The sequence below is a fragment of the Sminthopsis crassicaudata genome, chromosome 2 (assembly GCF_048593235.1).
Source record: "Sminthopsis crassicaudata isolate SCR6 chromosome 2, ASM4859323v1, whole genome shotgun sequence".
Classification (NCBI taxonomy): domain Eukaryota; kingdom Metazoa; phylum Chordata; class Mammalia; order Dasyuromorphia; family Dasyuridae; genus Sminthopsis; species Sminthopsis crassicaudata.
Genome location: NC_133618.1, coordinates 81,463,992 through 81,490,362, shown reverse-complemented (window position 1 = coordinate 81,490,362; position 26,371 = coordinate 81,463,992). Strand labels below are relative to the sequence as shown.

The following is a 26,371-nucleotide window of genomic DNA, read 5'->3' as shown; positions in this document are numbered from 1 at the left end:
ATGAGGATGTATTCTGATGGAAGTGGATATCTTCAACATAGCGAAGAGCTAATCCAATTCCAATTGATCAATAATGGACAGAATCAGCTACATCCAGAAAAGGAACACTGGGAAATGAGTATAAACTGTGAGCACTGTTTTGTTTTGTTTTGTTTTGTTTTTCTTCCCAGATTATTTTTAGCTTCCAAATACAATTCTTCCTTTGCAACAACAACAATAACAAAACTCATTTCTGCACATATATATTCTACCTACGATATACTATAAAATATTTAAAATGTATGGGAATGCCTGCCATCTAGGGGAGAGGGTGGAGGGAAGGAGGGGAAAAATTTGGAACAGAAGGGAGTACAAAGGATAATGTTGTAAAAAAAAAATTACCTATGAATATATACTGTCAAAGAAAATGTTATAATTATAAAAATTAATTTTAAAAAATTAAAAATAAAATAAAATAAAATCACTGATAAAAAAGAGAACTCTTTCAATAAGGATTGTTCCTGTTTTTTGTTATCTTTATCAATTTTCTGGGTATAAAATAAAATCCCAAAGTTATTTTGATTTGTATCTCTCTTACTGGAAATTTGAAACAGTCATTAGATTGTTGTTGTTGTCCAATAATTTCAGTTGTGTTTAACTCTCCATTACCCTATTTGGGATGTACTTGGCAAAATTTTTCTTCTCCAAATTATTTTACAGATGAGAAAACTGAACCAAACAGGGTGAAAATGATTTTTCCAGGGTCACACTGCTAGTAAGTGCTATGCCTAGATTTAAACTCAGACCTTCCTAATTCTAGGCCAAGGACTTCATTCACTTCTTTTAAAAACAATGCCTATCATTTGACTTCCTATCCTCTAAATTGAGAACTTTGCTTCATATTTTAATGAAAAAATTAAGAATTTAATCAAGAATTACTTTTTTTTTCTCCTCACATATTGCCCAACTGTCTTCCATCTCTATCTCTCTTGTCAACACTGTCTCACACAAGTAAAAAGAGGGTCATTCTCCCTGTCAAAGTAAACCCGTCCCAGGTGTTCTGGAATCTTTCTCATAGATCATTTCCCCCATTTACTTCATCTTCCATATCTTTCAATTTACTATCTCTATCTCTATTGCTTATAAGCATGCTCAATTTTCATCCATGGGGAAGAGGAAAAACAGAAAAACAAACCAAAAGAAAATTCATTTTACCATGTCTTCATTTCAAGCTGAAGTAATATATTTCACATAGTATGTACACATGTAACTTTAAAGTAAGCCCAATGTCTTTAGTATTGAACTTCATAGAGTCCATTAATACTCAATAAATATATGTTCTTATTGATCATAATAAAAAGTATTGATAAATACTACTACTAACTAATAATAACAGTATTTTAATAATGTCATTTTTATGCTTTCTAAAACCTTTAAGTGCAATATTTGATCCTCACAATAATTCTAGGAAGTAGGTTTTATGATTATCTGTACTTTAAAAATGTGGAAACTGAGACACATAAAGATTTAAGTGCCTTGGAGTAAATGTATATCATTGGGCATTAGTTTATTACTTTTGGCACTGAATAAATTATTCTCAATTGAATAAACTTTTGAATAAAAAAGGAAATAATCTGTTTGTAATCCTTTTTTGTTTTCCCAAATATGTACAGAAATCAACAGTTTTCATCAATCTCTCATTGTTAGGGTCTCAATTTTTTTTAGCAGCAACAAGAGCATCACTGCAACTAGCTAGAGAATTGGGACTGTGTCTTGTTCATTATTATCTGTCATATGTGGTAAGTGTTCAGGAAATGTTTGAATGAGTAAATTAATGAATGTGTATTTAGTAACTGAATTCTTGATAGCCAGGAGCCATGTACTGAGTGTAAACAGACAACTGAGTTTTCATTGAAATGATTTTAGAAGCAGGAAAAAAAAATTATAGCTGAACTCACAAACTAAAACCTCATACATAATGGGGGACTTAGTTTAATAAGCAAATCGTTTTACCAATTTTCTTTCAGTAAAACATTTTGATCAACTAATTCAGTCACATAAATACAATCAAAAGTCTTCCTTTAATTAAAAAGAATGCATTACTATCCTGGTGAACCATAGAAGTGTAAAGTTGGAAGGGATTTTAGAGTTATCTAAAGAAAGGAAGTTGTGATTTAAATACTGTTGTAAATGACATTATAAAAAGATACATTTTCTTTTCCATTTAATGCAAGAAACTGAGTCCCAGAGAAGTAAGTATTTTTTCTATTCACTCAGTGAAGATGATGAATCCTCTTCTACTCCCTAAGCGAAAAAAAAAGAAAAAGAAAAAGAAAAAAAGAAAAGCAAAGTAAAAAAAGTGGGTTCAGAGATTGGGAAGGTGAAATTGAGAGGTAAAGAGAAGCTTGAGGGAATAAATGGTACTGCTAAAGATAGTCATCCAAAAACAAAGCAGAGGCATGGTAAGTGGGATTGGGGTTGGCTCACTAGGCTCAAGCCTTGATAGCCAAAGGTCAAACTATTTGTAATGTTAGATAAGTCTGCTACCTTATCTGTACTACTCAGTATTCCACATGGATGCTCAGTATCCCCTCAGCAGGAGGGGAACCAGAGCAGAATATTACAGTAGCAAAACCAAACAAAGAAGCCCATTAATATTCAATGCTACTAGTGCTTTTCAGTCTTTTGGAATGTGGCAATCAGAATCTTAACTTTTTTTTTTTTCTTATATGTGTCATAGACCCATTTGGTAATCTGTGACACTTGAGCCATTTCTCAGAATGATATTTTTCAGAATAAATAATTAAGATGAGGAAAAATTTCAATTTTATAGAAGTATAATTATTAAAGTTCACAGAACTCAGATTAAGAACTTCTGTGCAGATATGTCCTCAAAAGTTCATTAACTAAAACACAAGGAAATTAAGTGATTTTTTTCAGGATGATACATCTAACAAAGTAATAAATTTAATATCTGAAACTAAAATTTTCCATCTTTGAGTTCGACTATTATCTTTTTTTTTTAAGTCTTAAACTTAAAAATAAATAAATTAACAATCATTACCATCTTCATCTTTTCTTCTTTGGTTCTCACTCTCCTGAATGTCATGCCCAGCTAAGTCCATAGAATGAAGATTAGCCTGCATTTAAAAGAATTTAAGCATCTGATTAGCCAACAGTATTCTTTAGGATGAGAAATGGTTGGGAGTTTGGGGTTTGTTTGTTTTTTTGTTCTGTTTTTTCTTTGCTGCCCTGCTTTTGTGAGTAAATAAAAAACATGTTGATTTATCCCTTTCCTCATGATAAAATTTACAAGGTTGAGATGTCAGGCATTTACCCCTCCCCATCCCAGTCTACTCTTTTATAAACAGTTCTATATAAGTATAAATCTAAAACTAGAAGAAAGATTATTGCTTCATCTCCAGCTTAGTGGCTATCTTCTACTTATAAAATATAAGTTGAAATTAATTATAGTTGAATAGAATGTCAGCATATTTTATAGTCTATACAATGAATAGTTTTAATCCATTTAAAGATGGTTTAGAAATATCATCAATTAAAAGAAAAAAATTCAGTAGGTTCATCTATTATTATCAAGTAAGTAATTAAGGTATTGATTAGTCCAAGAGTAATAGCATTTAACTATCCTTTCTCACCTCTGAAGATGGTAGAATTTATAATTCTTACAAGTGCAGAATTGTTTACTTGTGTTTTATCTCAGAATGGCTTCAATAATTTATTCTTTTCTCCAAAATAAACGGCCTGAACAAAGACTGAAGAGCTATAGCTATAGAAGACCTATAGAAGGATCTATTGAAATCAAAAATTGAGAAATAAAGGGAAAAAATAAAACATTTTCTCTATATCAGTGATCAAGATGGATATCAAGTAACTAAAGTACTTTTTGGAACCGAATGATTGTCTCGATATTAAGAAGCCAGAAGCCCACTAAACCCTTGGAAAAGATTGTAAATGGTAGGTTACCAAGCAGTGATCCTAATACATGCAAAGCATTTTCTATATAAATTCCTCCTTACCTCTTCCTCCCATCAACTGTCCCACAGCCCATATTTTGTTCTACTAAAAAGTTTTCCTGATTAACATTTTTTTTTTGCTTTTCACTCATTTCTTGTTGATACTTAGTTGTTTTTAGTGTTGTCTGACTTTATGACTCTTTCTGCAGTTTTCTTTGCAAAGATACTGGAATGGTTTGCAATTTTCTTCTCCAGCTCATTTTACATATAAGGAAACTGAGGTAAAAAGTGCCCAATATCACACAACTAAGTGTATATAAGACCCAGATTTGAATTCAGGAAGAGCTGTCTTCCTGTGTCTAGGCCCAGCACACTACCCACTTCTCTAATTTGCTGCTCCTATTTTCCCTAATATAATCCTTCTGAACTTTCATCATTTTTACATCTCTTTTATTTTTTAGATTATCTCAGCTAATTTATATCCATGAATGATCTACTTCTATAAATTGATCATAACCCAATAGTGAATCTGTCTCCTTGATGTTTTGTTTTGCTTTGTTTCATATTTCCCAAAGAGCCTACCATCAGCCTCTATATACCATTGATGTACATCAATTCTACTGACCCACCTATATCTTATAAAATCATCAGAAATAATCCAGGACATTGGAGGGAAACTCTGAGAAAGAGGAAGGAACTCAGTCTTGTTCTATAAATTTTGTGTGTTTTTGTTTAATTTTTAATGATTTGGTTAAAGTAAAAATTATAGCATAATGGATAAAGGGCTGGTTTTTGTGGCAAGCAGACCTGATTTTGAATCATTCCTTTGACATGCACTAGCTGTGTAGCAGCCCACTAGTCACCCACTTAATCACATGTTGTCCTAATTATCTAAGACTATAAATTTTAGACAAATTGCTGATCTTTATATCAGGTATTTCCATATTAGGATCTTCATACACTAATGAAATCAAAAATCCATATCAAAAAAACTGGATAAAAGGTTAATACAAAGGCAAAAAAATTGACAAAATACTCAAATCTCAAATTGTGGAAGGGGAAGTTATATTATCCTGACAAATTGCAATCATTTATATTTGATTTAAATTACCTAGTTCAAGCAAAGATATTATGGATTGAATTCAGCTCCTAAGTGAGCATATTTTACAGCAAGGAATAAAATATAAACAATAAGTAAAAATAAGTCAGAGAAATTCAGTGATGGTTCGACAGCAAAAAAAAAAAATTCTGAAAATGAAAAATAGCAAAAGAAATTAACAGAAATATAAAATAGAGTGGAAAGCCTATTCAAATGAAGCCATCTTAGAATAACTAGAATCTATTTCAGGACTATAATCCTAGGAATCAGAAGGCACACTCCATTTTCCGGCTACAGCTCTATTCTTCACTGTTCTTGTTTCCCTTTTCTTATTATTCACCCTTTTATCAATGTACTTCATGAAATGCAGTGGATTGTCAAGGTATTAAAATATTTTTATTATGTTCTAAAAGAATGATTTTTAGTATTGATATTTTTTAGCAATTTCATTTTTTTCCTATAGATTATTTCCTATAATATAGTCTTTCTTTATTACATATAACTCTACCACAAATTTTGGAGAGAAATACAATTTTCTTCTTCTTTATATAATTGTTCCACTAGTAGCCTGCTATTACTAGGGTTATAATGCAAATAATAGGATCTCTGAAGTGATGAATTATTGCTCTTCTGAAATGAGAATAATGTAACAGTTGAGCTGTGCTCTTTCAGTTGTAGGTGAATAACTGAAAATTACTTGTTTTTGCCTTGTTCTTTGGAAATCATAAATTCCTGCTTTTTCCCTGAATTCCAGCTATCTAAATTATTACTTTTCCTTGTCATTTAAATTGATCAGGTCTCAATTTCTCAAGAGTTTGAGTGTTCTGTCATTTCAAATTCAATACATTTTTTTTTCCTCCAAACTACCTCATTTTCTGAAATTTCCTCTTTCTGGAATAAGTACTTCATTATTCAAGCCACCTAGTTTTGAAAGTTTGATGCTATTTTAGTCTGCTTTATATCTCATCAATAACCTAGTCCTATCTCCTTTCATATGACTCATACATCATAATTTACTTCCCATGATCAATCTAATCTACATGATTACTTTATGTTTAGTCCCCTACCTGGTCACCTGAGTTTATTTTCATAGAATCATAGATTTAGAGCTTGAAGACAATAGGAAATCCATTCCTCTAGTTTTATAGATGAGAAAATTGAAGTGATATGAGATTAAATAACTTGCCCATTCTGTCAAACATAGCAAAACTTCTTAAACTGTGGGTTGTAAACTCATATAGGATCATTTAACTGAATGTAAGGGTTGCAAAATAATGACTTATTATCAATAAATGTTTGATTTGTATACTTATTTTATATACTTATATACCAGAGGTCACATAAAATTTCTCAGCCTAAAAGAATTCATGAGTAAAAAAATCCCAATAATGAATACTTTCAAATGAAAAAAAAAACCAAGAGATGGTTTTCAAAAGATAAATTGAAACTATCAAAAATTATATTAATGTTCCCTAATCACTAACAAAGATATAAATTAAATAGCATTAAAATGTTTATCTTTAGAGCTATCAAATTTTTAAAAATTAAAAATTCCATTTTCAAAGAGACATATCAAAAAAAACTGTTTGTAGAACTTTGAATTGCTTGAAAATTTTGAAAATATGCCATAAAAAATAATTGTTTATACTCATCAGTTCACTGACAGTAATAATAGGCATATACTTCAATGATGTCAAAGAAAAAAAATGAAAGGTTCTATTTATATAAAATATTTATTGCAACAATATTTTTGTATCAAAGAATAGGGAGAAAAATAGTTGTGTGATGCATAGGAATGACTGAAAATATTTAGCCTATATAAAAGGTGGAACATTATTGCATTATCAGAAGCAAAAAATTATGGAGAATTAAGAGAAACTTGGACAAAATCACATTAACTTATATTCAAAGTCATATTAAATCATAATGTAAGAAAAAAGTTGATACTTGTTCCAAGGGAAGATCTCATTACTAGAAAGTGATAATTATATAAAAAGATGTTCTATTAAATAATTTAAAAGTAAATAAAAAAATATGGAAACCTGATGAAAATCATTTAATTAATTTTTAATTTTGGTGAAATTAAGAACAGTGAATAGAACTAATAAAAAATTACACAAAGATAATGTTGGGGTTTTTTTTGACAGTACATATGCATGGATAATTTTTTTATAACATTATCCCTTGCACTCACTTCTTTTCCGACTTTTCCCTTCTCTCCCTCAACCCCCTCCCTTCGAAGGCAGGCAGTTTTATATATGTTAAATATGTTACAGTATATCCTAGATACAAGATATGTATGCAGAACTGCACAGCTCTCTTGTTGCACAAGATTGGATTCAGAAAGTAAAAATAACTTGGGAAGAAAAACAAAAATGCAAACAGTTAACACTCATTTCCCAGTGTTCCTTCTCTGGGTGTAGCTGATTCTGTGCATCTTTTATCAATTGGAACTGAATTGTATCTTCTCATTGCCGAAGATATCCACTTTCATTCTGCTTATTTCACTCAGCATCGGTTCATGAAAGTCTTTCCAAGCCTCTCTGTATTCACCCTGCTGGACATTTCTTACAGAACAATACTATTCCATAACATTCATATACCACAATTTACCCAACCATTCTCCAATTGATGGGCATCCATTCATTTTCCAGTTTCTAGACACTGCAAAAAGGGCTGGCACAAGCATTTTGGCACATACAGGTCCCTTTCCCTTCTTTAGTATCTCTTTGGGATATAAGCCCAATAGTAACACTGCTGGATCAAAGGGTATACACAGTTTGATAACTTTTGGGGCATAATTCCAGATTGCTCTCCAGAATGGTGGGATTCATTCACAGCTCCACCAACAATGCATCAGTGTCCCAGTTTTCCCAATATTCATCATTATTTTCTCCTGTCATCTTAGCTAATCTGGCAGGTGTGTAGTGGTATGTCAGCATTGTCTTAATTTGCATTTCTCTGATCAATAGTGATTTGGAGCACTTTCATATGAGTAGAAAGTTTCAATTTCATCATCTGAAAATTGTCTGTTCATATCCTTTGACCATTTATCAATTGGAGAATGACTTGACAAAGATAATAATGTTAAAGAACACAACATAGGATAAGCTATTGGCTGTTTATGGAAGGCCATTATATTTTGTCACATTTTGAAGGCTCTTACTTTAATTAGCTACAATGTTCAATAGACACTGAAATTTCCTCTATACTTATGATGAGATATGGCCCTCCCCCCCAAAATATTGCCCTTTGCCAAATGTCATGAGTAAAGGAGTCAAACCAATATCAGAACTGTTGAAGAAAGCCCAAGAAAAAAATAACTCTCTAATCACTTGCACATTTTTTGGAGGGGTGATAGAGTAGCAACAGCATTTTCATTCATTTAAAATATAGGGAATTTTAAATAGCTGAGATATCTTCTAATGTTTCTGTTATGAATCTCTTGAGACCCGACTACTACATTTTTCACCAAGATTAATAATTAGTATCAATTAGTCAGACAGACTTAATTGGTTTTTAGAAACAGGTATCTAATTAAGATAATACATAGTAAGACCATTTAGTACAAGATACCCATCCCCCTCCCCACCAGAAAAAGAGAATATTTTCCAACAAGTACATACAAGATTCCAGAAGCAAGTAGATTCTAACTCAAGACATATGTCATGCAATTGAGAGTAACACAGCTCATGGTAGTCCTTTTTCAGGAAGTCATCTTCTCCTTCAAAGTTCCGCAGTTAAGGTGAAACTTTCTGTGGGGTTCTTTATCTTAACCAGTCTTTCTTCCCTATGTCTAGTTTATACTTGTTCCCCATGAAGACACTGTCATTACTGCCATTATTATATTAAGTAAACTACTGAACTGTTTAAATAGACAGAATACTTTATCATAGTTACAATTTACTCTGGGAAATGAGTGTATATTGATGAAAGCATTTCTAATCCCTCTGTTTTTGTCTGCTTGCATTTTTTATTTCCTTCACAGGTTAATTGTTCACTATTTCAAAGTCCAATTGGCCTTGTATAGCAAAAAAAACTGTATGGATACGTATACATATATTGTATTTAACATATACTTTAACATATTTAACATGTATTGGTCTACCTGCCCTCTGGGAGAGGGGGTGAGGGGAAGGAGGGGAAAAATTGGAACAAAAGTTTTGGCAATTGTCAATGTTGAAAAAAAATTACCCATGCATATATCTTGTACATAAAAAGCTATAAAAATAAAAAATTTTTTTAAGAGTTACACTTTTTAGTAGTTGGTGATAGGAGGGATGTTGGGTATGCTGCAGTCACTAGTAAACACATAAAGTTTACTGATTTAGGATCAAGGTATCCTTTGTCACAATGAAACTTTGGCAAGGTTACTGTTTATGATTAGATACTTGTCAAATGAAATATACAGAGGAGCTACTGTAATGACAAGTAGGAATATTTAAGATTGTTGCTTTCTCTGAGTTTGTTCCAGGACTTTTGAAGTGATTTATGTACCTAACTCCTTTAGTAAGGTTTCCCCTATCTAGAGATCTTTGTTTAAAAAAATTAATGATCATTTTTCTGTTATGTTAAAATGAAAATTAGTTTGAAAATATGGGTTAGAATAGATAATAATTAGTAATAAGAAGGATAATTCCTGAGGATGGTAGTTTTTTAAATGGTGCAAAGGAAAATAGACTTCAGAATGGGGGCAGGATGTGTAGATAGATAGATAGATAGATAGATAGATAGATAGATAGATAGATAGATAGATAGATAGAAAGAAAGAAAAATAAATAGCTGGAGAGAGAGAGAGAAAGAGAGAGAGAGGTAGATACATACACACACACACACATACACACACACTTCAACAGAAAAATATGTAGATGATAAATTGAGGAGGGAGATAACCTCCACAATAGAAAGAATTAAAAAAGACTTGGACAAGTGAAGGAAAGCATTAATTGAAGTTCATCCTAAGAGATGAAGAGGGAATATATTTCAGACAGACTACTTATGTGATAGCTGGTAGAAGATGATAAAGGTTTCAGTTCAATAACAGCAAGTTCATCTCTGAGTAAAATATTTCAGAAAGCCCTTAAAAAATTAGATAACCTTTAGAGGAAAGAAATCTGAAAAGTGAAGAGTCTCAAATTCATACGAAATGAGGAAAAATAGAAAAAATAGGAGCAGGAGCAGGTTCATGTAGAAGAGAGAAAACATGGGATATGATGAATATCTTCAAGTAGTAGAAATGTTGTTTACAAAAGGAAGACAGACCATAGTTTCTTAGTCTCAGAGAACAGAACTGAAGGGAATTAGTGGAATTTTCATTGGGCCAAATTTAATCTTAATGTAAGATTTTTTTTAAATAATTTGAGCTAAACATGATATAGGCTTAATAGTATCTATCTATAATTCTTGCTACTGGGGAAGCTGATGAGTCTCACAAACTTTGAGTTCTGAGCTACAAAGCAGCTATATTAACTATTCAGGTCTACCTTGTTGGGCATTAATATGGTGGACCCCTGAAAAGAGGATTCAATACTTTGGCTAAGGAAGGATGAGCCAGATCATGATGGAAATGTGTCACATCAAAGGTCCTGTACTAATCAGAGTAAGATCCAGCTCATGAATGGCCCTTATACATTCAACCTGGTAGAAGTAGGGAGAAAAGCAAATTAAAAAAAAAAAGTATGAAGCTATACAGAAATTGAATGGACTGCCTCAAGAAATAATAATTATTTTGCCCCTACCTACAGCTCTTTGGTTAAAAAATCAATGATAAATTTTCTTTACTTCAATATAATGAAAATTATTTTGAAGATATGGGTTAGACTAGATAATAAATAGTAATAATAACAATGTAAATAATAACAAAAGCTAAATTTTAAATAGTGTTTTAATGTTTTGCAAAACTCTTTGCACATAAAATAATGTGTACAAATTATTTTTGGTCATTTGATCCTTACAATAACCTTGAGAGGTAGGTGCTATTGGCATTCCCATTTTACAGATGCACAAACTGAAGCAGTGAGATTAAATATCTTGCTCTGGGTCCAACAAATAGTATGTTTCTGAGACAGGATTTAAATTCAAGGGTTCCTTACACACATTCTAGCATTGTAAACACATAGCTGCCTCTAAAATTAATCTTAAATGACTTTTGATTTACCTTCCAACTAGAAACACTTATCTGGACCTGCTTAGGTAGTGCCAGGTTCTGCCTTATATAGGGACTGATATTTCTCTGGACTTGTTTCCTCATCTTCAAAATAAATACTTTGGGCCATTTGATGTTTATGACTCTCCCTATTCTAAGCTTTATGATTGATTTCAATTCTATAATACTTTATCTAACAAAATAATAACAGTTAACATTTATAAAGTATTTTATTATTTCTTAAATGTTTCACACCTTAATATCTCCCTTGCTTTTCACAACTTCTTTGAGAGATAAGAAGTGTACATAGTGTTATCCTCATTTTATAAGTAAGGAAATGAAAGTTTAAAGTGAATTTAGAAAAATTCTTCCTGAACCCAGGCCTGGTATCCTTTCCATTTTGCCACCCAGCTGTCCAATTCTTCACTATACCCTTGCCACAAATAAGCATTTGTTCTAATAAAAAAAGATTAAAATAGATATTGCCTTTTTCCTCCTTAAATTTTTCCATTTAAATGAAAAAAATAAAAAACTGGCAAAAAACAAATATCAAGATAAGTACAATATGGAAGTGTTTTTATCTCTAGTAAAAAATAAAAGTCATTATGGTGGATATGACATTAGTTCTGTCCAAGGTGCTTCAGAGCATGATTACAACATTGAAGAGTAATGTATAAAACCTGACACATGACACAATAGGATAATCTAGTTCTTACTAAGTTCACTAGATTTCATTTAGCTACAAAAGGCTAAAAAAGGTAATTCTGGAAATGGTCTAAATCTCATAACCAGAAAATTCCACCTTTTACATTTGAGTTTCTTTGAAAAAAATATAATTAACGTGTTAGTATCTGATTTCACTAAGGACATGTTAAAAAATACTACTGAGAATAATATTTGGATCATGATATTGTCAATGGGAATGGGTTTTTTTTTAATATTTCATTCCCTGGCTGAATAAATTGTGGTATATGAATATTATGGAATATTATTGTTCTGTAAGAAATTACTAAGAGGATGATTTCAGAAAGGCCTGGAGAGACTTATATGAACTGATGCTGAGTGAAATGAGTAGGACCAGGATATTGTTGTATACCTCAACAACAATACTATATGATGATCAATTCTGATAGATGTGGCCATTTTCAACAATGAGATGAACCAGATCAGTTCCAATAGAGCAATAATAAACTGAACCAGCTACACCCAGTGGGAGAACTCTGGGAGATGACTATGAACCACTGCATGGAATTCCCAATCCCTCTAATTTTGTCCACCTGTATCTTGGATTTCCTTCACAGGCTAATTGTACACTATTTCAAAGTCCTATTTTTTTGTACAGCAAAACAATTGTTTGGACATGTATACATACATATATTGTATTTAATTTATACTTTAACATATTGAACATGTACTGGTCAACCTGCCATCTGAGGGGGAGGGAGGAGGAGAAAAATTAGAACAAAAGGTTTGGCTGTTGTCAATGTTGTGAAATTATCATGCATATATCTGGTAAATAAAAACCAAAAAAATATATATGTACATATATATATATATATATATATATATATATATATATATATATATATATATATATATATATATACATATATATATATATATATATATATATATATATATCATTCCCAAATGTTGAGTTGTAATTAGGAGGGACTTATACACAAATTGATTGAAGCTAAATTTGCTGATGCAAATACATTCTGAGGTGAGGCAAATACATAATCTATGTCTGAAATGCTCTAACTTGTTTTGAACATTCTATTGACTTGACATCTCATAGGTTAACTGTGCACAATATAATGGTCTTTAGTTTCTGAAATATCACTGTGTCCCAGAAAAATATGTATGCACCACATCCCATGAAAATTTAATTGAGACATATGTTGCATAATAAAGAACCTCAGTTGGCATCAGACCTAGCAAGATTTGTTATGTTTTCCTACACAATATCTGTATCTACTGTGCTCATTCATACTTAATTAGATACTTAGTAAGGGAAAGTTCCAAAATATTCTTAGCAAATGAAGTAATGGAATATGAAAAAAAAAACTTAAAAATCTGTGAAATGCCCGATGAATTCCCTACACCACTAATACTTCTTTATTTAAGAAGAAAATCCTTTTCTATTTTTGGATATCAGATACCCTATTAAACCTGCTAACATATGAGTGATATAGCATCACGACTGTCAGTAGGAGAAAGACCCATGAGAAAAAAGCAAATTCCAGGCCAGGAACCACACATCTCTATAATAACTCGTTCCAAGAAGCACATATTTGGCAAGATAGGGCTTTTTAATTTTTCTCAGAAAATACACTATCACAAAGTATTCATGCTAAATGTGTACCTAGAACGTTAGAAGAATGAAAACAAAGCTGCAGAAAAGTCCTCATTTCTCAATTATATCTATGTTTAGAGAGGCTTCCTGTATTCACAACATTGAAACATCTCATACAGTCACTATGATTGTCAATAATATTTTTCAACTGCTAGCATAATATTTTGGCATAAACTAGGGGTTCAATAATTGTTCACTGAATGATTGGATGGATTGAATTTCTTCTAAATGTTTACAATTAAATCCCTTAAGCTACCAAGGACAGCTATCTCAAAATTATGGCCATTGAAACACACAGTCATAATGACTGGAAGACTTGTAAGTAGTAATATATATTAAGAAAAAGCAGAAATGTTTCATGAGGGAAGAGATAACCTTTTATTTTGTGCTTATTTTGTTCTATTTTCAGGGTGGACTGGATCACGTCGTCCTCACGGAATGGATTGTAGTGAATCAAGTCAACATAGCTCTGTGCCTGTGTATTTTCTTTGGCAGTATCTCCCTATAATGGATTTGGGGTATAACACCCAACTGAGGAAATTGAAGAGAGGGTTACGTAGATTTTTTTTTTTTTTACTTTAAATTAGAGTGAAACTTGTGACAGAGATGCTTCTCTAGAAATAATAGATATGAGCCCATAAGAACAGATTTGTGGCAACCAAGTATACAATGGATAGAGTACTGGGCCTGGAATCAAGAAGTCTCATTCCTGAGCTCAAATCTGGCTTCAGATACTTACTGGCTGTATGACCCTGGGCAAGTCATTTAACTCTGTTTGCTTCAGGTCCTCCATATGTAAAATGAGCTGGAGAAGAAAATGGCCAATCACTATGATATTTTTGCCAAAAACAAACAAATAAACAAAAACCCTCAAATGGGATCACAAAAAGACAGACATGAATGAAAAAGTACAACAGTAACAACAACAAAATATTGGTAAACTGTGGCTGCCCTGTAATATATAATATATTAGAGTCTGAATCTCTTTTTGCAGGAAAAACAACTATTTTATAAGCGATCTGTTGACCCTTTTTTGTGGGATCAAGTCATAGAATATTTTCCCTTCATCCTATAACTATGTGTTTCTTTTCCCCCTTAACATGCATAGCAAAAAGCCTCTGGGCTTTCATCTTTGAGATTAATATGAGTTTTGTCATCCTTCTCTAAGGGAGATGTTATACCTTAATTTAGGATTATAGTTGGAAGAAGAAAGGACCTCCAAAAATTCATACCCAGTGAAACTATGCCTGGCATTGAGCACTAGAGAGATATTAAGCAGCAACCATGTGAAAGCAGCAAGGAAAAAACTGAAAGAGATTACATGAATATTGAGACCAGCAGGGAGCAGACCCAATTGGAGCAGGGCAATTGTAACATCATTAGAAAACTTCAGAGCCCTGAGATGTGAACTGTTTGTTCCCACATGAAAGCTCTGCTCCCACAAGTCCCCAATATGTGTAGTCTATGACCATTCATGTGTTCGGGTGGCCATACAAGAGCACTAAATGTGTGTCATTTCTACACATATCTTGTCACAAAGATTCCCTATTCATTATCTACTCCCCTTATATTCCTGGACATATATATTCCTACACATGCCCACTCTTCTTACTGATAGCAGAACTAAATATGAGAGCATGTTTATTAGCAGAATAAAATGCTACTTTTCTTACTGTGTTTCATTAAATGCATGTTTATTTTCTGGATTTTGTTCTCTGAATAACTAAAAATGATAGCAATAATAATAATGATGATCATAGGGGTGGGATATTGTGAGCTATGTACTTTTATGTGTGTAATTACAAAGTACCATGTACCTCAGGTAACCACGACTAAGATATCTATACAAATTAGATAGGTACACCCATATCTCATTTCTCCTAATTTTTAATTTTATCCTCTGAATAACTAAAAATAAAAGTAATAATGATAATGAGGATAAGGATGAGAATGAAGATGATGATGACAACATTGGTGGGGTACTGTGAAAACCATGTACCTGGGATAACCATGACTGAGAGACTCATAAAAATTAAATGAGTACATCCATATCTCAATTTCTCTTAGCTTTTAATTTTGTCCTCTGGATAATTAAAAAAAATAATAATAATATTTAATAATAATAATCACATTGGTGGGATACTAGGAGCTGGGTACTTTTATAGGTGTCTATTTACAAAATATTACATACCTGGGGTAACCATGACTGAGAGACCCATAAGAATTAGATGGGTACATCCATATTTCATTTCTAATAGTTTTTTTTCCCCCATACTCAACACAATTTCCCTATCATTCCTCATATTCTATTCTTTTCCTTCCTGTTAATTTTTTTTTTCCTATTTTCTATCTCCACTGCTTTAGACCAGCCCTATTCCTAAATGTAAGGTGAAAAGTTAATGTCAAGAATCAATGAGGCCATTTGGAGGGAAAAATGAACCTTCAAATTACTTTCTGATCATTTTGTTATATAGCCAGAAGTCAAGAAAATGCTGAGATCCATAGAAAGTGTTTCAATTTACTACCTCACTACAGATACATTTTGTATTTCTTTATTTATAGACATATTTTATCATCTTATATCATTCTAATAGAATAAGTTTCTTCAATGTAGAAACTACTCTGATCTTTAAAGATGTAGCATTGGGCCTTTTACATAGTCATTGCATAATACATTTTTATTAAATTGAATTATCTTTGGTTTCTGAGATTCCAAGTACATTAAGAACTGATTTGTTTGTTTGTTTGTTTGTTTGTTTTTTAACTTGAACTACTTCAAAATCTAGTCTGGCTTTGAAAGTCATATAACCACATAATCAAGTGGGGTTAGAAGAGTTTTTAATTTCAGTACTTTTATTTGTTTGATTGATTGTTTGCTACAGAGTCTAGGAAGGGAATGAAAATAAGAGCAGTGATGGATCTTAAATTATTAGCACAATCTTACTATCTCAAGATTAATTCTCCCAAGAGTCTGTTGCATAGATTTTGCCAAAATTAATTAATTAATTTTATTTTATTTTCTACTTCCCAGATTCAGAAATTTTTAATTTTCATATTTTAAATGCCCAACACATTTATCATGATGACTATGAAAATGAATATAAATATTAATATTAAAATGTCATAAGGAAAACAATTGTATGGAAGCAAATCAACTATTCAAGTTCTTATCTTCACTTACAACATTAATAAATTCATCAACATTCTGGGTTAGACCTTACACATTATAAGACTTAGAGGAGCAACTTAATGTCTATGCATGCCCAATCTTTCCCAAAGTACTTGGAAGGGTCCTTTCCAAAGTAAATAAATGAATGAGTTAATTCCCTCACCCATATATAAACACACACTCCATCATAATAATAGCAATCCCCATTAAAAGTTTCTTTCTTCTTGTGCTCTCCCTTTATAAAATATAAAAATTATTCATATGAATATATATCACTCCTTTCCCTTAGTCATCTTTCTATTATATACTCAATCAATAGCATCTTACCAATATATTAAAAATAACAAAAACAATTATTTTTAGAACTAGAATTCAAAAAAATAAAATCCTTGGTTCATTCAATGTCTGATTGACTTGATTGAGGGTGTAATCAACTTATATATGGAGCTTAGTCCTGGAAATAATACTGAGTCTGCACCTATACCTCACTCAATGATATTTTCTAGCAGCCTACCTCTAATTCTAGTGATCCCCCATTACTCTCCCAACTCATTCCAGATACCTTTTAGATACCTAACAACCAGGTTCTGATGAAACATGGAAGGTTCACTTTCAAAAAAATCTATGCATGAGCTGTAAATAAGTTAGTACTTTTTTAGGCTAGCCCATAGATCAACTAAAGTCCTCGAATAAGGCCTTATAATATTTGCATGACAATGTTGCAGGACTTTGATATAACCTAAACTGGAGAAGGTAAAGGCAAACCATCCCAGTATCTGTACCAAGAAAACCCAAATAGCATAATAAAGTCAGATACAATGGAAAATAACTTGACAACAAATAATCTAAATAGCTTCCCAGACAAAATACCAAAAGAATCACCCAATTTTCCAAGATATTTGCATGATAATGAATAACAAAGATAATGCCTTTAAACCATATAGAGAAATAGTTGCCTATGTATCCTGCTCCAAAAGCTTCTTTGAGTAAGGAAGATCACCTGAATTGGAATCTGACCTGTGATTTTTGCAAGCTAGGTAACCATAGGAAAGTGAGCTAAGTGTCAATTTTCCCAAATGTAAAATTGGGATTATAATAATAACAAATAGTAAATGCATTATAGATTTGTTATAATAAGAAAATAGTATATAAAGTGCACTCTAAAAATCCATGACAGGAACTATATGCATAAAATCATATTTGAAAGCTTAATACAAATAAAATCAGATAAAATTGAGAAATATTAATTGTTCATGGGTAGGTAGAATCAATATAGTAAAAAATGCAGTTTTACCTAAACTAATTTATATTATTAATGCCATCCCAACTAAATTAATTGTTTTACTTAGAAAAAATAAAATTAATCTGAAAGAGCAAAAGGTCAAAGGTAGAAAAGAACTAATGAAAAAAAATTAAAGGAAGAGGTTAAGCACTGGAAGATCTTAAACTATATTATAAGACAGTAATTTCCAAAATTATCTCAGACTAGCTAAGAAACAGAAAGGCAAATCAATGGAACAGAGTAGACATATAATTTATAGAAGCAAATGTATTTTGCTTTAGTATTTTAGTACTCTTTTAAAACATTTAAGTCTTTATACTTGTCAAAAACAAAATTACTTTTTTTTTCCATTTTATTTGATGTTATTTAAGTAGAAGTGGTCCTAGGAGAAGTTGGAATCTTTTATGAGTTTTGAACTGCCTGCTTTCTATAATTCAATAAAACTATTATAATATAAGGTCATCTGTATCCTCAACAAAAGCTTTTCTGAGACAACTTTTATAACAGATAAGATGAAGAAAAATGATATAATCTTCTTCCTATACACACATGATTAATATATTTTCATTCAATTTTTTTCTTTGACTTTAAAGACACTTTCAGTTTTATTTAGTAGTAATAGTAATGAAGTTAAGGCTAGGAAGAATCAGAATAGTCTTAAATTGTATTTCTGGAATACTTCTTGTTTATTGTTGATCTTGATACTGTGCTTTAATGTGTTTTAATGAGAGAACTGTTTTCTATTTGGATATCAAATATTTTCTTGTGATTATTATGTTTGGATCTATTTTATAGATTCATTGTACATGACAAGGAGCAAAAGAGTCAGAACAAGAGTCAAAGATTTTGCAGTATAAGCAATAAAAGCAATATAAAAGTTGTGGTCCTAGAAGATGGCCTGTTCAATAATCATCAAATTGATTGGTTGCTGGAAGTTTTTGGTGTATTTTCGTTTTAGTAATGCAAGATATTTGCAACAAAGTCTGTAAATGTGTTCTTGACCTCTTTATAATGGCTTCTGTTAAGAAAGACAAGATCAGTCTTGTATTATGCAGGAAACTGATGAAATATTTGCTAGTAATCCATGCACAAATTTAAGATAGTGAACCAATAATTATATAAATCTTAACTGTACCTTCTCCTTTCCATTTTTGAAGGGAAGCCAGAGTTTTAATCACCTCTCCTGGCATAACCATTATATTGTTCATTATATTACTGATGCTCAAACACTATTTCACATTTGATCTGCCATGCAATTTTTTTAAATAATAGAATTATTAATAAAGTATTTAATTGCCTAGAATTTGTCTCTTGAACTTTTTAAAAGTCATAACACCATTTTTAAAATGAAGAAACTGAGGAAGAGAGAGATTAAATTACTTGCCCAGAGTCACACAGATAGTAAGTATATGAGAAATCAGGTCTTCCTGACTGTAGGCCCAAAGCTCTAGAAACTGTGTCAACTAACTATAAAAGATTATGTGATGAATACTCAATTTGAGGAGTATTTTAAAGAGTTTGTTTATGACAAGAAAATAATTTTCAGGATGAAAAATTATCATAAACTACTTCTCTTTTCCAGAAGATTTTTTTTTCATATAGTATCTATTACTTTGGTAAGCAATACCTTGGATTAGAAATGAGTGATTATCTTTAAAATCCTATTTCTAAGAGATGTATTGGTAGAGAACAACTTTTGATTAGGCCATATATTACTAAAAATAAATAGAATCACTTATACTTCCCCATTTACACCCAGCTGAGTGAATATTCTATTGAAGTCGACAGTGCCCATAATTCAACATTAACTTAATTAGGTCCTCTTGTTTTTCATTGCATCCACTTAATTTTAAAAATTCATTGATTCCCCTTCTGTGAAGAAGAGAACACAGTGGTAAACTCTAATAATCTGACTCACCCTCAAACTTTTGTAAATTATAGAAGAATAATATTTTTCATTCCAAATAATACTTTGACTCTTATTTCTAACTAATTTAATTTCTCAGGAATATGGAATCCTAGCATTTTAAGGGATTCCAAAACATTACTAGCCCATTATCCTCAACTGAAGAGGTTCAATGAGGAAAAGAGTAAAAATAATTCCAAGCAAAACTCTCCAATCCTACTTAATAACAAATATATACAGATACACAAAAATATATATAAAAAAAGATTAAGTATACATTTTGGTTCAGTAAATATGTCCATAGTTACTAGTCCAGCTTCTATTTCTCAAACAAGAAAAGATAAGAAAATTAAATATTTTTGTTAATTTTTGCCTAACTTAAAAGCAAATTTTATATTAGTCTGATGATGACTTTAAATCAATGTGTTATCTAATGAAAACATGTGTTATGTTGTGCTGCATGAAATATAAGATTAGAATTTTTCAGTGAAAATCATCAGAAACAATAAATTTAATAGTCTGATAGAGAGATAGCAGTATAGAAGAATCACCTTAAAGTCAAGAAGACATGGATTCAAGGTTTGTCTTTGACAATTGCTGTGGGAATATTAGTAAGTAAATTATGTTTTTGGTGGACCAAGGCAATTGACACTAAGTTTCAGAAGGGATTACATGATCTATCAGCCAAAAAGCAATCAGATGGGAGAAAGGGATTACATGATCAATCAGCAGAAAAGCAATCAGATAGCAAAAAGAGATTACAATTGGGGAGAATATAGGCTGTTTAACCCAACAGAAGGACAGTGTCCAGTGAGAGCATCTCCAATATAATGAGCAGCTCCAATGTAACTGTCAGGTGATGAGGAGAGATCTAGAAAGTGGTAAATAGAAGGGAATTAGATAGGTTAACTCCTTGAGAGAAAGGGTTTGCTTGTATTCCTACAGATGGAAAAGAAAACAGATGGGTGGCAATAAGCACCTGGAGAGAGACAGAAGAAAGAGAAAAACCTCGAAACAAAGGAGAAAACCTAAGAACAAAATCTGCAGGAATCATTGGATGACACTATTGCAGAACTTCAAGACTTGCAGAAATTATTGGATATCTGGCACATGAAGTAATGAATAATAGATTCCTTTTGAACTATTTCTAGGACTTATGAACATGTATAATTCCTTATGTTGATTCATGTTATTTGTTGCATCACTACTAGCCTGTGTTATTATGTGCTTATGTAATTTATGTAATTATGTGTAATACCTCCCATATTGATGGATTTATATATACCTGTTTTAAGAGTGAGCCCTTCAGAAACCTGCTATTATCATTTGATTTTCCATTTCCTTTGGTGTTTTCATATCCCTTCCTGAAATGTCAGGTATTTTTTTATGGTTTTTGATTAGTCAGGGAAGGCACGATCACCTTCTTTTTTGGGGTTCTCACCTCTTTGAGAAATCAGGGAGGTCATGATCATATATGTTCTAAAAACAAAAGAAATCAGGGAAGACGTTATGGGCCAGAACTTGAAACAAGGTGTTAAGTCAGTGGAATTGATAGAGACCATGATTATTTAGCATGGTATTTAACAGTTCTCTAGTTCAGTACATGTACTTAGTACTTACTAAAGTTCTACAAGAGGCACACCTTTAAGAAAGCATATATAAGCTAGGAGCCTTAACCAGGATTCAGTTGGGGAGATTCAGAATCCAGAGCTCAAGCTCTCAGAACCAAGATTATAGAAGGCCTCTAAGAAAGCTAACCGGGCCCCAGGAAAGGAGACAAGACTTGGAAAGAGACAATAAAGGATTTGGACTTTAATCCCTGGCTGCACTTGTGATGACTGAACTGAAAGGAAGGTTGCTCCCAGAAGCCCCCCAAGAAACCTGCTCCCAGAGAATATTACATTTTAGAGAAGAATATTAACAACCCAAGGCTAGCCTGATTTGTAGTGGTTATGAATGTTGACTTACACATACATACATATATATATATATATATACATATATATATATATATATACACACACACATATACACATATATACACACAAATCTGTGTATGTGTATTTACTTACTATAGTTATCATTATTGTCTGGAGAGTTGGGGGGAAAGAGAAAGAAAATAATAAAAGTTAATTTAATAGATGATTGGATCTATCAGGATGGATATTTGAGTGCCTTCATTACTACAGAAAAAAATAGAATTAGTTCTACCCATAAATCATAAAATATTTATTGAGTAGCAATATATTCCCAGCAATTGACCAGTCTTTGAGGGAAAAAAAAATATTAGCAATGATCACCTGTCTTAATGAGCTAACAGGATATCTGAGGAGATAAGATTGGCATGCTTTCAATAATTAAGTACTATACATTATGTTGTAAAATGGCTATGCCAAGAAAATTTAGATAAAGGGCAGTCAGGGAAGGCTTCCAGGAAGAAATGGCACTTTTTTAAGATGCAGAAAGTGCATCCTAAGGGACATAAGGAAGAAATTCTTGTTGTGATCATAAAGATATTATAAGCCCAGAGGTTGGACTGGACTTCACATGGGGAGAGAAGATGAATTGGCCCTTTTCTGACTGGAGTAAAGCTGAGTGAAGAAAAGTAGTGAGAAATGAAGCTTGAGAGGTACTCATCTGCTCTTTTTTTTTTTTTTTTAAATTTAGCACTTATTTCCCTATCTACTATATTTAAAATATAAAAATCATGAACACCATCATGTAAAATAACAGTGATAAATTTAGGGATGTTAATGAACTGAAGGGAAGGAAACATTTATTTTCTTTAAAAACAAAATTTATGGCAAGGCCCTTAACTCAAGCCCTTACTCTATTACATCATTATGCTGTGGAACAGGCTCTGAATTACCTAAGGCTATATTATTAGTAGAATCTAACTTCTAGCAAGTCTTCTCATGTTGGGAAGGTTTCATGTATGGACAGAGCATGGAAACCAGCTGCAACTGTTATCTGAGGTCTATCCCACAATCTTCTTTTCACAATGGTGACCAGATAAATGATGTGGTTTTCAATCAAGTTATTACTCTTTACTCATTTTTTCTTTCAGTCATGTCTGACTCTTCATGATTTCATTTATGGCTTTCTTGGTCAAGATGTTTGAGTGGCTTCCCATTTCCTTCTCCAATTCATTTTATAGATGAGGAAACTGAGACAAACAGGGTTAAGTGACTTGTTCATGGTCACACAATTTATAAGGCCAGATATGAACTCAGGAAGAGGTTATATTTTTAGGTAAAGCAATCTTTAAAGATGCTCCAGCTCTGCAAGATTCATGATTTCTGTAGGTTAAGATTGAATCCATCACAATGAAATCACAAATTCTTAAATTAATAAAAAAAATTAAAAAGCAGATTCAAAGAACAATCACCTAAAAAAATTGGTCATTGAATGGTGATTGAAAAAATAATCATTAGGATAGTGTTCATTATTTCAGTACTTGACATTTCTTTAATTTCACTAGTAATTTTTTTTTTTGAAAACCACAGACAATAGGAACTATTTCATAATGGAAATGAAGCCATACACAAAGTCAGGAAGATATAATATCCAAACCTGCTGTTGCCATATTCTATCTTTGTGAGTCTGAAAAACTCACTTAATATAGGATAGTTAGATGGTAGAGTGTTGGACTTAAAATCAGAAAGGTCTGAGTTCAAATTCTACCTCAAATACTTGTAATTTTGGGCAAGTCACTTAGATTCTATATGCTTTGATGTCCTCATCTACAAAATTCAGATAATAATAGTACTTCCCAAGGCCTTTATGAGATCAGATGAGATTATTAGTATATGTAGATTTCATTGAAATCTTTGAAACACTGTTAAATATTATTATTAATTTTTGTATGCTTTTTGAGCCTAAGAGAGCAAACTGCTAAGTCATGTTCATGTATTCAATTTAGTCAAATAGTTCTTTTGTTTGAAAGCACAGAGAAGGTCACATTACTGCATTTCCTTCTGAATTCACTCAGGGTTGGCATTTTGTTGATTTATTTTGGGGGAAGGGGAACATCTATTTCTACAGCTTGGAAATTCCTACCACTGATACAGATCAACACCTTGTCTGCAATTTAAAATTTTAGAGATTTATCTGAAGCATTAAGAGGGTAAAACTCTCTCAACGCAAGTTTCCTGTCACAGGTAGGATGTGAACCCAGATATGTCTGCAAGTTCTATGTTTTATACATTATGACATGATGCTATGGATACCTATTATGGTGAAGAATACCCTAAACTGGGATCTTCTGCCACTACTCAACTATATATTCATATACAAATCACTTCCTTCCCTAGGCCCAAGTTTCCTTTAATATTCCCTGAATATGTCAAACTACATCAGTGGTTCTCAAAGACTCATCTGAGGACTCTTGGGGCTTTTGAGACAGTTTTTAGAAAGAGGGAAGCCTGAAATGTCAAAAGTATTTTCATAAAAATAGTAAGATGTTTTAATTTAGAATGAGATAAATATATGTGTATGTATATAAATATACTCATACACATATATACATATATGTGCATATATATACATATATACACACATAAAATGTATGTTTGTGTATATACACACAAACAATAGTGCCCTACTGACAAATGTTTAATAACAATCAATTATGAGCCTATTTGCTCTAGTAAAACCTCATACTAAAATTCACATAAATAAATACATAATAAGAATATAAAATAAATGCAGAATAAAAAAATCAGATTAAAAAATGAAAACTACTAGAGTAGGTGAATGCTAAGGTTTCTTCTTGCTTTAAGTCTATGGATAACTCTAGGCATTCATAAATTCTAGAGCATTATCATAGGTTCAAAATGCCAGCTTCAGTGATTTAGTAGTTACTAGTATGCTAGATAGTTATTCAATCTATAAAATTTAGCTGAAGGTTCTACCTCCTCTATAAAGTTTTCCTTGACCACTAAAACTCAAAATTCTTTTTCTCTTTTCTGAGTTCTACAATCCTTGTCTTGATTTCATTTGTGGTATAATTGTATGCATCTTGTAAAATCTCTTAAAGTGTTGTCTTATATGAGACCATAAGCTATTCCAAGACAGACACTGTCCCACTTATATGTAGACTTCATGGAATTGTGCACTGTATTGAAAATATAGTAAACATTAAATAAATATGTATTCCATGAATGAAAGCAATTAATTTATTGTTTCAAAATAATTAGCTGTTGACTAAAGCCAATCTGCATGTGTATGTGTTTTTAAAGGTTTTGTCATTTGGCACAGTAACACTAAATGCTGGCATCAGTGAGAATGTGAGTGACTTTTTCTGAATGTTAAGATGAAAAAACCTTCTATTGCTAAAATGTATTTCTTTTTAAATATTCATGAAAAACTACAAGTTGATAATGATATATGCAAATCATTATTTCCTTAGTTTCATGATCCCTTGGAGAAAAACTCTGCCAAGTTTCAATGTTGCTCTCAGTCCTGGAATTCCTTCTTCCATATATCATCCATTCACAATCTATCTTCATTCAAGCCTCAAGAATTGCCACCCCTCTTCCAAGAAATCTTGTTTGCTCTACTAGGTATTAGTGTTCTTTCCATCCTTACACATCCTCAAAGGTACTCATGTGTCTCTCTACCTTTGGTGTTCTCCCCTTCTTCCCCTGCATTATACTTGCCTGTATTAAAGAAAGAGATAGAAAAAAAAAAAAAGAAAAAAGTAAAATCTTCCCTATCCTCAATAAAATTAATCTTATTAAGCTAATACAGCATGATCGTATTATTGTAATTGTGTATTATATCAATTTAATAGAATGAAGCTTATTGAGAACAGGTAGGATCCCTGTATGTGTATGTGTCTCTGTCTCTGTCTCCCTTTGTCTCTGTCTGTGTCTGTCTCTCTCTGTCTTTCTTCCTATTTCTCTTTCTCTCTATCTCTCCCCTTTTCCCCCTCTCTCTCTTTCTCTGTCTTTCTCTCCATCTCTCTCTCTCTCTCTGTTTCTGTCTCTCTGTCTCTCTCTCTGTATCTATTTCTCTGTCTCCTTACACCTGCCCCCCTCCTATCTTTATATACCTAGAACATATACAGGGACATGCACTTAAGAAGTACTAAATAAATGCTTTTCAGATGAATTTATTTCATTTCCCTTTGCATATTCTCATCCATAAAAGAAGGATGTTTATGATCTTTTTCTGTGATAGATAAAAATGGATTAGGTTGATAAGCAGGTTTGTGAATAATGAATATTCTATAGTTGGAGCCAGGATGAGCTGAGGTCAAACTCTGATGCAGAAATTTACCAGATGTGTAATCCTGTGCAAATAATTTAATTTCTCTCCGCCTGTCTTGTCATCTTTAAATTAATATAATAATAGTACTTTCTTCACAAAGTTTTTGATATTAAGGGAAATAAAATATATGAAATGCTTTGCAAATCTTCATGTTCTCTATAAATATGTTACTACATTTAGCTATT

At 31.9% G+C, this 26,371-nt stretch overlaps 1 long non-coding RNA gene across 1 annotated transcript in view; it reads right to left on the bottom strand.

The window, feature by feature from the left end:
- Positions 1-1,188: 1,188 nt before the first annotated feature.
- Positions 1,189-26,371, bottom strand: part of LOC141553226 (uncharacterized) — a 46,835-nt gene continuing 21,652 nt past the window's right edge. The window contains exons 4-5 of the long non-coding RNA XR_012485329.1: positions 3,044-3,119; positions 1,189-2,283 (exon numbers count right to left, since the gene is read on the bottom strand). This is a non-coding gene — a long non-coding RNA (uncharacterized LOC141553226). The remainder of the gene's footprint in view (positions 2,284-3,043; positions 3,120-26,371) is intronic.